The 14329-nt window shown below is 36.6% G+C and overlaps 1 protein-coding gene across 1 annotated transcript in view; it reads left to right on the top strand.

Moving 5' to 3' along the window:
• Positions 1–14329, top strand: part of RETREG1 (reticulophagy regulator 1) — a 69116-nt gene that overhangs the window by 29397 nt on the left and 25390 nt on the right. The gene's annotated exons all lie outside the window — the stretch shown is intronic.

Below are 14329 nucleotides of genomic sequence, written 5' to 3'. Positions count from 1 at the left end.
ATTAACCTTTGCTTGTTGTGGGGTGCAAGACCCCCACAGAGAGTATCAAATGAATTAGAAGAAAAGGGACAACATTTGGGTACCTCCTGAATCTAAGAAAATGTTGTCCTTCTGACCATTTTTGAGCAGATCAGCTTTCTCATGTTAACCATAGCATCTGTTATTCTTTCCCTATCTATTTTTCAAAGCTGCTTGGAAATTGTCAGCTACTGGCAGGCACACTTTATATATTGCTGTCGATTCTAAGTATTAGTGCGCTTTCAGTATAAAGCCCTGGCTTTGTTTCTTTTTTTGACTTGTTTATATTTACAAAGTGTTTATTATAAATAGCATGCTTCAGAGGCAGGGTGTAGAAGGGTATACTCTTTATTTTGGCTGCTGGCCTAAATAGCATTATAAGAAAACCTGTCTGAGGATGTGATTGACAGGTATTTACTCAATAAGAAAGTGAAACTTGGAATAAAGTGTATGTGGGGCAAAGTGACAAAGACCCCTCATATCCTAGATAAAGATTCTTCCAGTTAAAGGATCTGAAAGGTTTGGACACACTCTTATAAAATGTCAGCCAAAAAGTAATGTTCGTTCTTAGACAGGTGTACTTCAACTCACGTGTTGAACTTAGGCTCAAGTTACGAACTGCCTTTTGAAGGGCAGCAAAAGCCTTCCTACCTGGCTCAGACAGGGAAAGGAGAAGACTTGGATGCAGTTGCATGATTCTGAATGGAAGAGCTGGTCACTCCCTGCCTCTGTCAGCCCTCACCCTGAATATTTATCACTAATCCATAAAGACTTTTGAACAAATATTCAGTATTCTGGGATTTTCTAATTTATGGTGGGAATCCATGTCAAACGTCTTGCAATTTGTAGTTGTGACTATGTAGAAGTAGCTGCATATTAGTACACTAGAACTAACACTAGGTTACTGGTTGGAGTGCAATCTTTAATTCCTTCTTTTCAAGTGGAGGTACTGTATTCCAGGGCTTTGCAGACAGCTCAAACTGGAAAAAGTCAGGTCCTTCTAAAGAATATCCTTTTTTTAGGGAAACTCTCAGCAAGGCTATCTTCTAGTGAAAAGATTTCAAAGAGCTTAGGCAGACTTAGTAAAACATCTAGACAGGTAGACCTTAGCTGTGTATTGTTGTATCTTTGAATTGGTTAAAAAGCAATCGTACTTTTTTAGAGTAGCAAGGTACCAAGCCCTGTTAAAGAGAACAGAAAACTGACATACAGTCAAAATACCCTTTTTGTAACTCTTTGTAGACTTATACCATACAATAAATTTAACTACTGCCTAGTCCAGGAACAGCCTCTCTGATTGCCACAGAGCTGTTGGGCATGTTTGCCTGCTTCAGAGATTTGTTCTGCTTGCAAATGTGATGTTAGTATTTTTCACCTTTTGTATATATTTTAACATGTTGTTTATTATTAATTAGGTGGGTTGTGTCAAATCATTATTAATGCCTAAACCAGCAGAATATCGTTGCACAAGTACCAGACAGAGCATGAGTAGAGGAAGACTGCATTTCTGATCAGCGTGAAGCTTTGAACAGCATAAGACCTCAAATTACTCATCAGGAGAGCAGTTCGTAAAACTGACCTTTTTAAAGGGTAGAGAGTAAATTTAAGTGGAAAGATTAATGTTAAAATGGTCATGTGTCCTATTTCCTATGTTTATTCCATTGCACATGTAACATTTTCACTGTGGGTATTCTTATTCTATTCTTACCGCTTTCCATTTTAACAGTTGAACAACTGTGAGAGATAACTTACAATCCTGAAGTCATTTGACTTGTCATCTTAAAGGGTATTTATAAACTATAGCATTCAGGGAGCCCCCAGTGTTACTTTAAATAGAGAGTCTGCTTTTAGGATTAAGAAAAAAAATGGACTGTTTCATTTTAGAATTGCATTTCTTAAATGCAAGTCAAATCATATTTGATTTAAAAACTCCTTAAAAATAGGTAGCAAGCTTAACTATGTTCTGTATTTTCATATTATGACTAAAGACTGCATAAAAAGCAAATGGTATGGCTTATGCCAAACACAAAAATGTGAAAAAGATGTTTTTCTCCTGCAAGTAGAAATACCTTTTTTCCCCTTTTAATATTGGTCTGTATTATCTGCTTCCTGTAGGCAGAAATGCTGCTTTTGTTATTTTACTATTTTGAGGACAAGAATAGGGTTTGTTCCGCACAAAAAAGTTAACTGAATCAAATACCCAAACCTGCCATAGGTATGTTTATCAGAGACATTTGTCTCCCAATTTCGGTGATCGCTTGTCACAGGTGTTTTTTTCTTGCCAGACAAATCAGCATCAATCTGATTATGAGAAAATATATGTATGATATACAGAAATGTTTCTGGGGTCAGTTGCCCCTAAGGATTGATTTCAGCATCATGAGACCAGCTTTTGGGTCATTCTGCAGACAATGCAAAGGTTTCTAGAACCTGAAACCCGTCATTGAACAGGTATCTGTTTTCTCTGCTTAGGAAGCTTTTCTGTACTGTTGTATGTAGTTTGAGAAACTGAATTATTTAAATAATATTTTGTACTGTCTTATATCTCAACAACAAGAACAAAGATTGAAAATTCTATAGTGCTACACTGTTTCCCATCTGCAGTATGCCCCCTGTATGCAGCAAGAATATAGAAACTACATTTTCAGTTTTGTAAAAATGCTGTTTTTCACAAGGAGAAAATATGTGCAGGTCTCCTAACAGCCTATTGAGTTAATTCCTGTCAAGTTTTCAAATTCTAAACAATTTATAAAGCATATTGGAAATTTTAGGGTAATAAGAAGAAAAAAGAAACAGGCAATTTTGTTTTATTTGAGAACTTGATAAAAGAAGCAAGAAACACTTATGATTAATGAAACAAAGTATTTATAAATATATACTAGTTACTGCCATGAAGGGAAGAGGACGTCATTGCTTGGAATCTTTAGAATGGTCATAGTCAGGAGAAAGATCAGAGCAAGTAGAGCTCAGTTTATATAGTAGTTGGGTTTTAACCTTTAATTGCATCTGGTTTGCCAAATACAAGCATTAGATTACAAAACGCATGATGGAAATTATTTACAGGGGCCATGAGAACCTATAGTCGTAGTCTTTTTTTTTTTTTTTTTAAATGTTGCAGATGCCTGAGTTGTTGTAACACGTGAGAGTGTGTTTCCCAGCACAACATCTGATTAGTCACTAATTTAGTAAGGAATGTCCTGGCACACAGTTTTATTGAAGCATGTGAGCCTATCAGCGGAATAACGTATTATATTCTTTTAGGTGTTTCGACATACAGTTGAGTAAAACAGCCTAGCTGTTTTGAAACAAACATTATGATATTCCTTCCCTGAGTCTCCTTTTTTATTTCTTTTTTCTTACTGGCAGAAGAGATGTTCCTTGTTTACCTACTGAAATATATTTCATGCCTTAATTCTTCTTTTTTGATGCATATTACAAGACTTTTAGAGTCTAAATAACAATGGGAATCAGCTCTATAAAGCTACATGTCTTTTATTTTTATACTGAGAAAAATAGAGAGTAGCATATGCTCATGTTTTTCATGCTCTGCAAGTTTCCCCACTCCTTGAATACAGATGATCAGACATATTCAGGAGACTAGTTTAATAAAAATTTTCAGAGATAAGTGTTTACTGTAGCATAAAAACACGAAAGTTCTCTCAAGTCACAGCACCATATGACACACACTTCCTTTTTCTAGCTTAGATTTGATATAAGGGGAATGATACTCTTTCAAAAGTTCAGCCTTTTTTTACTGAGTGCTTGGATTGGTAGTACAATTAATAGATCACTGACGTAGCTGTTGGCATTGACGTTACTGTAGGTCAGTTCATAGTGCGAGGTAATGCTTAAGAGAATTTCATGGTGAATATAGACATATCCAATATGAAAGTTGTAGAAATATTTTAAATACTTTAAAAGTAAACTATTAACATTCTTTAAAAATTTATATTAAAAATTTCAGACGAGGATACTGTGACAGAATGCTGAGTAGAGACTGTTGTAATCCAGTTGAATTTCCAAAAGGCACTAGCTAAAAGCAAATAATTAACTTTGGAATATGAGAGAATATCCTCCCATGAATAAAAAAACCAGATGGAATATAAAGAAAAGCAGGGAGAGTAAATGGCTAGCCTTCATGTTAATGGAAGGTTGGAGCCATTCTGATAAACGTAATCATAAGTGATCCTGAAAAGGCAGTGAATAGTGGGATGGCCAGGCCTGCTGGAGGTGCCAAATTATTCAAGGAAATGAAGACAGGGACTGACTGTGAAGAATTTAAGAAGATCCTTACAGGATTCTTTCACAGTAAAACAGCATATAAAATTCAGTGTAGGTAACTGTAAAGTTATGCAGGAATACCAGCCCTAAATTCGCATATAAAATAACAGTGTCTGAAGGTGACTGTAACCACTCACGAATAAGATGTGGTCTCACAAAACCAGCATTGATCAGTAGACTAAATCTACTGTTAAGTAGCAGTAAAAAAGACACACAGGGCAAAAGTAAGCACAGCCACATGCCACTCATAAATTTGTTGTATGTCCACATCCTGAATACTGTGTGTGATTCTGATCTGCTTCCTCTCAGAAAAAGATACAGTGAAAAAAAGTCCAGAGTAGATCAAGGAGGTAGAGCAAATATACGGAACTATTTCCATGTAAAGAACAAGTAAATGAGATAGGACTTTTCAAAAGAGAAGAGGAATAATTAAGGGGAAATATAATAGAGGTCTCTAAGATACCATAAGAACATGCCTTCTCTCTCACTCTATTGGAGTGAGGAGGCATCAAAATAACAGGCAGCAGGCTGAGGAAAACTAAAAAGATGTAATTAAGCTTTAGAAATCCTTGACACAGGATTGTTGTGAATGTTAGAACTATATGTGGATTAATAAATTATAGGACAGTTCTTTGAAGAAAATTAATTGAAGGAGATTAAATAAAAAATCACCACCTCTGGCTTTGAAAGTCCCTGAGTTGCAGGTTGTTGGAGGCTGTATTGTATTTTATGGAAGAATCATTACGTATTTTCCCATGTTCTTGTTCTGTTGCATAGGTATCCCCAGGTATTCAGTTTTGGCAACTGTTGAAGACAGAGCACAGGGCTAGATGGACCTTTGGCTGACCCAGTACAGCTGTTCTTGTTAAGTGTGTTGCAAGCATTGACTTTTTATTCAGTTAAGTGACATAGTAAGACCAAAATAAATACATCTATTTATTTCTGCATTTGTATATGTTATTAAAAAATTGTATGTAAATGTTAAAAGTCTGAGAAATCCCAGAAGGGCATGTGAGATAGCTGTTGTCCAATTTTAAACTGAGTGTCTGTTGCTACCACCACATTCCATGGAAGTTGCAAGGTCAATGTGTACCTTAAGAACTTGCTTTTATGCATTCAGGCATGAGATCAGAGCAATAAAATAATCAGAGCAGTAATATCTGAGGTTTGCACATCTGATCTTTAAAAAAATATTGTTCTAAATATTTTTAAGAACTTTTAGACAAATGCATATATATGTTTTCTTAGAACACAAACCGAGACAAAAGCATGTAAGACTGTTGTCTTGTGTAGTGATAGCAAAGACTCCAAACGTGTCTAAACAATTACTGTATGAAGTTCTCACGTCAGGGCTGTACAGAAACAAAACTATTTCCACTGTGAGTTCACCATAAGCAGACAATTTTCCTAGGATGCGTAGTTTGGCAACTTCTGTCCTAACTTGTTAGCTGAATTAGATATTTTGTATTATAATCAAAATCTCAAAATGTTGGAATTCAGCTGAAAACTCCTTAATCTGATCATGAATAGAAATATAAAGAAGTTTCTGAAAAGGACACATAAACAGAATTTTTTGTTAAAGTTTCAAATACTTTGCTCAAAACTGTTCCAGATGTGCTTTGGAAAATACTTATTTCATCAATCAGTAATCAAACAAAAAACATACTAAAGAGGCTGCTTTTTTTGTAAAGAATAACTTTAGCATTGGAAATTAGTCTTCTGGGGCTTTCTTTGTCAGTCACTGAAATGAGGTGGAGAGAAATGCAGGATACCTGAAGAGTAGTTGAAAGACGTTGTATTTAAAGTGCTCTGAATATTTCCCAAATAAAGTTTTTTTTGTTTGGGGTTTTTTTTAATAAGAAAACCTCACCTTACTGGACTAAAGTAAAAGTCTGAGTAGAGTGTTCTTTTTTTACCCTTCTACTTTCCTCCTCTTCAGAAACATCTATAGAACATCCAGGGAGCTGGACTCAATGATCCTTATGGGTCCCTTACAACTTGAGATATTCTATAATTCTATGATCTGTATATCAGCAGAGAAGGTTTTTCAAAGCAAAGGATGCTTTCTCATAGGTATCTCGGAGATCAAGATTCTGAAGGAAGCAGCAAAAGCTGTGACAAAATATCATCCATTTTACAGGTTTATATAGATAAAATAAATGTATTAATAAGTAAAAAAAAAAAATTGAAAGGTTAATTTTTCAGTCTTCTGGCAGCAAATGTACTACTGAAATGTATTTCCTAGAGCTTAACAAAAAGATTTATTTAGAAATCTTTCGACATCCATGAAAAATGAGGAAAAAGGAAGTTCTAACGGTGATAGGAGCTGCTATTGTGCTGTGCAAAACAAGGTGTTCTGTACATGTGTTCTAAACCACCTTATGAAATGGATTGAATTCAATAAAAATTAATAGTAAAGGAACAGGGAAAGGAAAATTTATGTCTTTTATACTTTGAGACAAAAGTTGAGAAAACTGAAGTTAATTTGGCTTCCCAGTAGTGCTGTCAGCCTCTCAGCAAAATGTCATGTGTATTATCTTCTCAAGGCAGGGCGAAGGTTATCGGGAGCTCAGTGCTTCTGGCTGAGTGTTCTGACAGCGCTCGCCCAGCCAGTTCAGGGAATTCCTCTAAATCACAGATCTGCCTGTGCCCTTGATGACAAACGGGTCAGGTTGCAGGTCTTCAATGATCATCACTCCTGGTCTCTTTCTTGGCTTCTATTAGCCCAAGAGCCATTCGGCTCTGTAGTTTTTTTGGGAGGTAGGGGTAATTGCGGGACGGGATTGAGTTCTCTTGTGCAGTCTTGGCTGCCCCCTTGCTTTTTCTGTGGAGCTGTGTGGTGTTTCATTGACCTCCACAGCTTTAAATTTGTAGTTATTTCACAGAGGGACAGATGTTAAAAGAGCAGGATGATTGTGGTTTGACAAGTATTTACTTTGGAGAAAGTCTCGTAGGAAATTGGACACTTCAGTCACTCCAGGATAAAGTTAATCTAGTTTTCATCAATGCATCTCAGAATTAACCATCCTATCCAGTCTGCAGTTGTGTATGTGTATGAATTGTCATGGTGTGAAGCATACCATTGCTCTCTATAGTTTATTTCTCATTATTGCCTATCTTACCCTTGTGCGTTGTTGCTTGTGATACTATGCAGGAGGATTTTCCTTAAGTTTTGATGTTAGCATCTATCAAGGTTATATGTCTGGTTTCTCTTTCCAACTGGTAGAGCTATAATGTGAGATTAAACGGTAATATGAATTGTGCTGAGGCATTCTGGTACTTTTGCCTTTTTTTTTTTTTTTTTTTAAACAAGCTGGTTGATTTGCATACACAAGTATGTGCCTTCTAAAATGGCATGCACTCTGATCTGTTTCAGTTTATAAATACTTTAAACTTTGCTCATATACATTTACATTTCATTGCTTTCATTATAATATATCAGAATTTTTAATGTGCAGTTACATGTGTTGAAGTTGGAAAGTAGTGACAGCATACAAATTACCAATTGCTCCATCAGATAAAAATATGGCCTTGAAACTGGGTCACATTAGTGACAAACTAATTTTTTTTAAAGGGAGAGAATATTATTGAAATTTTACCATCAGGCATATTAAACACTAGACACTTTATCTCGTCACACAGTAAACCAACAAATAGATCGTAAGTTGATGAGAAAAGTTACCAGTATAATTTGGTAATGTCTCACTTTTGTTATTTAGGCATTGAAAAAGGCTGTGGCTCTGAAGGAGTCAATGTGAAGTTCTATTTAGTATGAAAACGTTTGGCTAGCAATTCTGAATATTAATCAAGAACTTTGGCTCTTTGAGCTGGGACATAAGAATAGAGCTGATGTCAGCGAAAATGATTAATAATATATAACTATGTGTTGTGCTTCCATTATAAGGTACTTGAAGTCCTGCAGTTATTCATCCCTAAGCTTGTAAGGTCTAATTCAGGACTGGTGACCTGGCCTTCAATCTAATTGTGGCTCGCAATTGCACTAACCACTCTCTGGTGAGATTTTCTTACATTGCACAGAAGAATAAATTATATGAATAGGTGCAAAACTGTCCCATGTCCTTTTCTTCATAGGATGATAGAAGCATCAAAGTGATGGTGGGTTGTCTTAGCAAACTGTGAGCATACCAGCAAAATCTTTCAGACATAGGTATTGTCAGTATGTGGCTCTGAGTGTCCTAATAATCTTAGAGATTCCATGTAGCTGAATGACTTCTTATGTTCTTAATTGAATTACATACAGAACTGTCTTCTAAATAGTCTCCTTTTCTTGGTAGCTTGCTGGCAGTCTGTTTTTCTTGCATTGTTTTGTGCTGTGTTTAATACTTGTATTAGAAAACACAACAAACTTCTCAGGTTTGTGCTTTAACTCTTTGTATCAACACTTTTGAAAAATATTTTCAGTTCTTCATGCATTCTTAACTATTTTTAAACTTTTGACCAATTTGTTCAGTGCAAGCTGATTTCATTGTATAGCTATCTTGCTATTTGGTCTGCCTTTCATATAGTTCATCTCTTTTCAGTGGGAGAAGAAACCAATTGCTGAGAACAAACAGATTCAGATTGCTACAAACCAAAAGAGACAGGTGGAAGGATAGATTTCAAAATCTTGAGTAGCATGTGTGCCTAGGAAAAGAAATTGCATTTTAATCTGACTTTACTGAATTACAGATCATGATTATAGATGAACTAAGTAAACAAAATAATTTCATGAAACAGCATGTAAAGCGCCTCTTGAAAAAATTGGAAAAATACTCAGTTATCTTTAAAAATTTCTCAGATCACTGCTAGGTGATACATTATGTGGGTTTTTTTTTCCCTCCAAAATCTGTTTCTTTTATAGCTGTTTAACAAGATCCCATGGCCAAAAAGTCCCAGAGCAGTTGAGATTTTCACCCTTAGTGGTAAGATCTTCTACCACCCTGTCTCCAGCTCTTCTCTGTTTGTCACACAAATTCAGCATGATCTATCGTATTTGTACCGGAGGAAGATTTGCTATCTTCATGTGACTAAAATGTAGTAATTTGCTTTCTAAACTACAGTTGAAGTGTCTCTTATTTCCTTTAACTCTTCTTTCTTCGAAAACTTGGAAATACTCTCATGCACTGTGGTGCATTATTATGTGTGCTTTATGATGAAACACTAATACACAGTGACAGTTCATTGTTGCTGATACAAATCAGGTTTTGGTGTCTGTTGATAGTCATGTTGCTTTCATACTCAATTTTTTATGATTCTTTAAAAATATATGTTCACACGCTTTGTTTTGCCAAGTAACTATTTCTTGCATGCAGTATCTTGTTTAGCTTTTTGAATGTTGCATAACTTTTTTTATGTCAAACCTGAATGCTGTTTTTTTTTTTTTACTGACTATGCAGCTTGTGATTTCAAAAATGTTTTAACAATTAGTTATTTCATCTAGGCACAAAGAAGAGTCCTGCATAATATGCAGGATTCCATGAAGAGAGAGAAATTTTCCTGAGCACTTATTTTGTTTGCTTTTGTTGGTCTTTGACTGTTGAAAGATTTTTTTATTTTTTTCTCCTAATTTATTTTTTTGCCATTCCTAGTCCTAGGTACAGATAAATACAAAACTATGTTTTGTGTGTAATAGGTGTCTTAAGTATTTTTAGCACATTGCTTACCAGGTTGAGGTTACACCTGCTGTAATACTCCAGCAAAGAACTGAGCATGTCCAGCAGGTCTGTCTTGATGTTTTTTCATTTATGCTTGTATGAAAGGCTTCCTCTCTTCTGACACAAGCCTCCTGTGTATATCTTATAGTGTATGGAGGGATCTCAAAGTTAAGTAAATATAATAAGCATTTGTAATTTGAAGTCAGCTTTACATAGTCAGAAAGAATTGGGACAGATATCATTCAAGAAATTTGGGTATTGAAAATATGGGAAAATTGGGTGTGCATTTCAAATTGATGAAATACATTAAAACATATACTTTCATGTGTATGTAAATACATAAATGTACACATGCCTGCACACACACACTAATGTGACCAGTATATTCACTTTTCTATACTGAAAAAGAGGGGGGAGGAAATATTCAATTTTAGGTGACTTCATGTATGTTATTAATATGATTTTTTTCAGTAGAAGAAACATGCATTTCAAATTAGTTTTAATCCTAAACATGCCCTTGACAATTATGGTAATTTTTAAACACACGCTGTTGCTGAAGATAATATCAGCATAAACCATCTACAAAAAATAAAATGCTAGACTTCCCATTCCTTCTAGAAATATGAGCTAAACTAGATGTTCTTTTTGGAGTGTGATTTTTTTGCTGTGAGTCAGTTGAGGTTTTTTAGGATGTCTTTAAGTGTACGTTATCCACGTTATTCGAAGTGAGACTCATTCATAGCTGAATAACTAGAGCAGGGTCATATGTTGAAAGCACCGTCTTACTCTCCTTTTAGATGAGGAGAGATGTAGAAGGCAGCAGTGATTGTGACGAGTTCTGCAGCTGGTTAACCAGCTAAAGCATGCTACAGGCTGACTAATTAAAATCTTTGAAAGCTTGCAGACTAGGTGGGGTACACCATCTACCACACAGTGCCAGCTCATTCCCCTTGCATTCCCCATGGACAGCACGCTGCCTTTCACCAACATGCTAAAGCTCTTGAGCATCTTCGGTACCTGAGTATGTAAAACAGTGCATCTGATACAATTTCTGATCCGCTCAGCTACTCAGTAAGGCTACTTACTTGTCTCTGGCAAGAATGTAGCTTTTATTTTTCTTCTCTTGCTGATGACTTCCTCTGAAGTCTTTGGTGCCTGCCTGTAAAAGGAAAATTTCACACAGATGTCTATACTTTTTGGGGTGAAGGCCATTTAGTTGATAATTATGACATCTTTTCAGTCCCAATCTGTACTCAGCAAGAGCAAAACTGGTAAGATTCCCTGATCAAGCATCTGATCAGGCATCTGATCTGCATGCCAGCACATCTTTTGGGGGTATCTTAATACCTGATGGTAAAGAGACCTGTTACTTACCAGCTATCAAGGAGGTTTTGAGAAAGGTCTAGAGGAGGTCTGTTTAGTTGAAGAACAGGGTAATGGAGATGGACAGAAGTAAGAAGGATTGATTCTTAAAGTTATCCAAATAAAATAACAAAGACCATGTACTCTGGAAAACTGTGCGTAAAACTGTGGTAACGAGGGCCAACAGAGCATGAGGAGCAACTCACGAAAAGGGTCAAAATGCCTAAATCAATAGTATGCCCTCACTGGGAATAATGGTGTATACTTCTGGTCTCTCCCACCTTAAATCGGTTATAGTAAATGTAGGAAGAGTTAGGAAAAGAACAGCGAGGATGTTTCGGGGCGTGCAACAGCTTACATGCATGAAACAAGTGAGAAAAATAGGACTTTTAAAGTTGAATGAGCTGACCAAGAGCACAACATGATATTTATTTCTCCTTTTGATTACAAAGTCAAGTGCTTTCATGTTCCTTTCAGAAATAATGGGGCTAGAGGGAAGCAGTTGTTCCTTCTGTTGAGGAACGAACAGCGCCAAGGGGAGGAAAAATTGCAGAAAATGCTGGATGTGAGAAGCAAGAGAGAAGGCCAGCAAGGCTGGGAGATGGCAGCTCAAGCAAAGAGGTTGCTGAGAAGAGCAGGATTAGTCATGTGAGGTGAGGCCTCAGAGATGGCAAGAAGGAACTTACAAGGGACAGAGAGGACTGACCAAAGTCCCCTGCAATTCGGAAAGTTGTAGCATTAGCTGCAACTAAGCAAGGAAGTAAGAACCTCTCTGAAAAATAACATGGGTAGGGAAAGAGCTTTGCCTTCCTCAGTTCTGTCATTTCTAGTTGTTTTGAGTTTTCCATGTTGGAAAAGTTTAAAACTGATTTTTAGCAATTCTAATACCAGGCGAGCTCTTTTCTAGGCAGCTCCACCTTTCAATTCTGCAGGCCCATCAAAAAGAATATGATAATGGACTGTAAAAATGATAAATAGCTGTGAAAAGCTAAAGAGAGATAACTGTCATCTACCTGTTCCAGTATAAGACTTCTTAGAAATCAACTGAAGTGGCTAGATCAGCACAAACAAAATTTGGTGGGGTTTGGTTGGGTTTTTTTCCTTACAAACAGTATGTAGTTAATCTGCAGAAGTCCTTGCCACAAGAGCTTATAGATGCTATCACAGGATGTGAATTCACTCAGAGCTAAAAATATAGACATCACTGCTGGTTCAGGAAACCCATGAGCCACAGGTTGGAGTCTGGAAGACTATTTGGAGAAGGCAGCAATGCATCTTTCCCTAGGCTGCGCTTTTGGACACAGTAGGAGATGCCAGAAGCCCTTTGGCCTGATTCAGTACAGTACTTTTGTTCACCTGCTGCTGTTCCACCCAAGTGTACTTGGAGAGGTCATTCCATCTGATGAGACTGTGGAATCGTCTGGAGCCAGATCTGCTGGAAACCTCCAGATGAGCCAATACAAGCTCTAATTCTGTTGGGTGCAGAGAATTCAGACTGATCAAAAAATTGAGATTAATTTTCTAGATAGTCATCTTTGTGATACTAAGCAAAATACTTTAGTGTGATTGCAGTTCTGCTAATTATGCGCTCATGCTGTTCTGAAGTCTGATTTGCAAAAATGATGAGCACTGACACCAGCAGAAACTAGTCTTTCAGTATTGAAGTGGTTTATAAATGCTCCACTTCCAAGTTAACAGGTCCTTGACATTTCAGTTAGGTACTCGTTTAGTAGACACTTCTGAACCTAATCTTTCCAGGACTTGCTTATCAGTAAGTAAATAAGGTGATACCATCCTCCTTACCTCACTGAGGGCTGGGTAAGAGTTCTAAGGAATTGTAAAAGTAAAGAGTGAACCATTTTTCTGCTGTAGCGGTGAGCACTGTGCACAGAGAAAAAAAATAAGAGAGGATGGTAGTGGAATACGCAGGTATAGGCGACCATGGAACATCTCTGTTGAGTAGGGCAGGACATTTATTAATAGATATTTCTGTGTTGCCTTGCATAATTTAGACATAGGACTTTATTCCTGTTTTTTTTATCCCTCCTTTCTTTTAAAAGTCCAGTATGATTGAACTGCTTTAGGAAGAACATGTCTTGTGAAAGATTGAGGAAAGGTATGAATATGGAAGACTGAAGGAGATTAAGAAAAGGAAAAAGGAACTAACTGGAATGTTGGGAGAAGAGTTAAGGAAGTCGTCATTCACAGATAGGCAGTGTTAGTTTTGTTTTCTCACCATTTCTTGAGGTCATTTTATTAATTCAGATACTCGCATAGTAAATATAAATCATGCAATTTAAAGTAATAGATCTATGATTATATGATTTGGGGAATTTTTGCAGTTTTTATGTAGCTCTTATTAGTAATTTTGAAGCATTTTATATTAAAATAAGAAGAAAGGATAGAATCCTTTGTAGTTTTGAATGCTAAGCAGCTTTACAGGAAATAATGCATTACCCACAGTGCACCATATACAGCTTAACAAATCAAAGATATAGGGTCATTGTATTTTAATCTGACATACTTTTTCTTCCAGCTTTATTTTTATAAAATTTATTTTTAAGATGTGACATCCCCAGGACAACTCCTATTGTCTCATGCAGGAGAGGTAGCTCTAAATCTTGCTGGGTTCCCTCCTAGAAAAAAAGATTTCTATGTGAAGATCTCTGGATGTAATAGTTGTTTGAAAATAATAAGAACAATAGGTCAAGCCGTTTAATGGAAGAAGGAAGCCGCGTGAAGGAGCAGTGCTGAGCAACGGGCTGAACAACCTACATATGTGATCCTTGGAGACTTGGGCTGCGTGACAAAGCTTCATCAGCACAGATAAGGTTGCTGGGGTGTTGAAAATTAATAGAGACGTAGCTGGTGTAGCTGGAGTGACAGAATCCCTGTCATGTACGCAGCAAAAAGGGATACGAGGAAAGTGAATTTGCCAATTCACTTCAGGTTGTTCACAGAAGCATTAGAAGTATTTTGGCAGAAAACATCCTCCTGTTGGCATGCTTTCATTT

This window comes from Gavia stellata, chromosome 3 (assembly GCF_030936135.1).
Source record: "Gavia stellata isolate bGavSte3 chromosome 3, bGavSte3.hap2, whole genome shotgun sequence".
NCBI lineage: Eukaryota > Metazoa > Chordata > Aves > Gaviiformes > Gaviidae > Gavia > Gavia stellata.
Note: the sequence above shows the minus strand (reverse complement) of the source record. Positions and strands in the feature narration are given on the sequence as shown.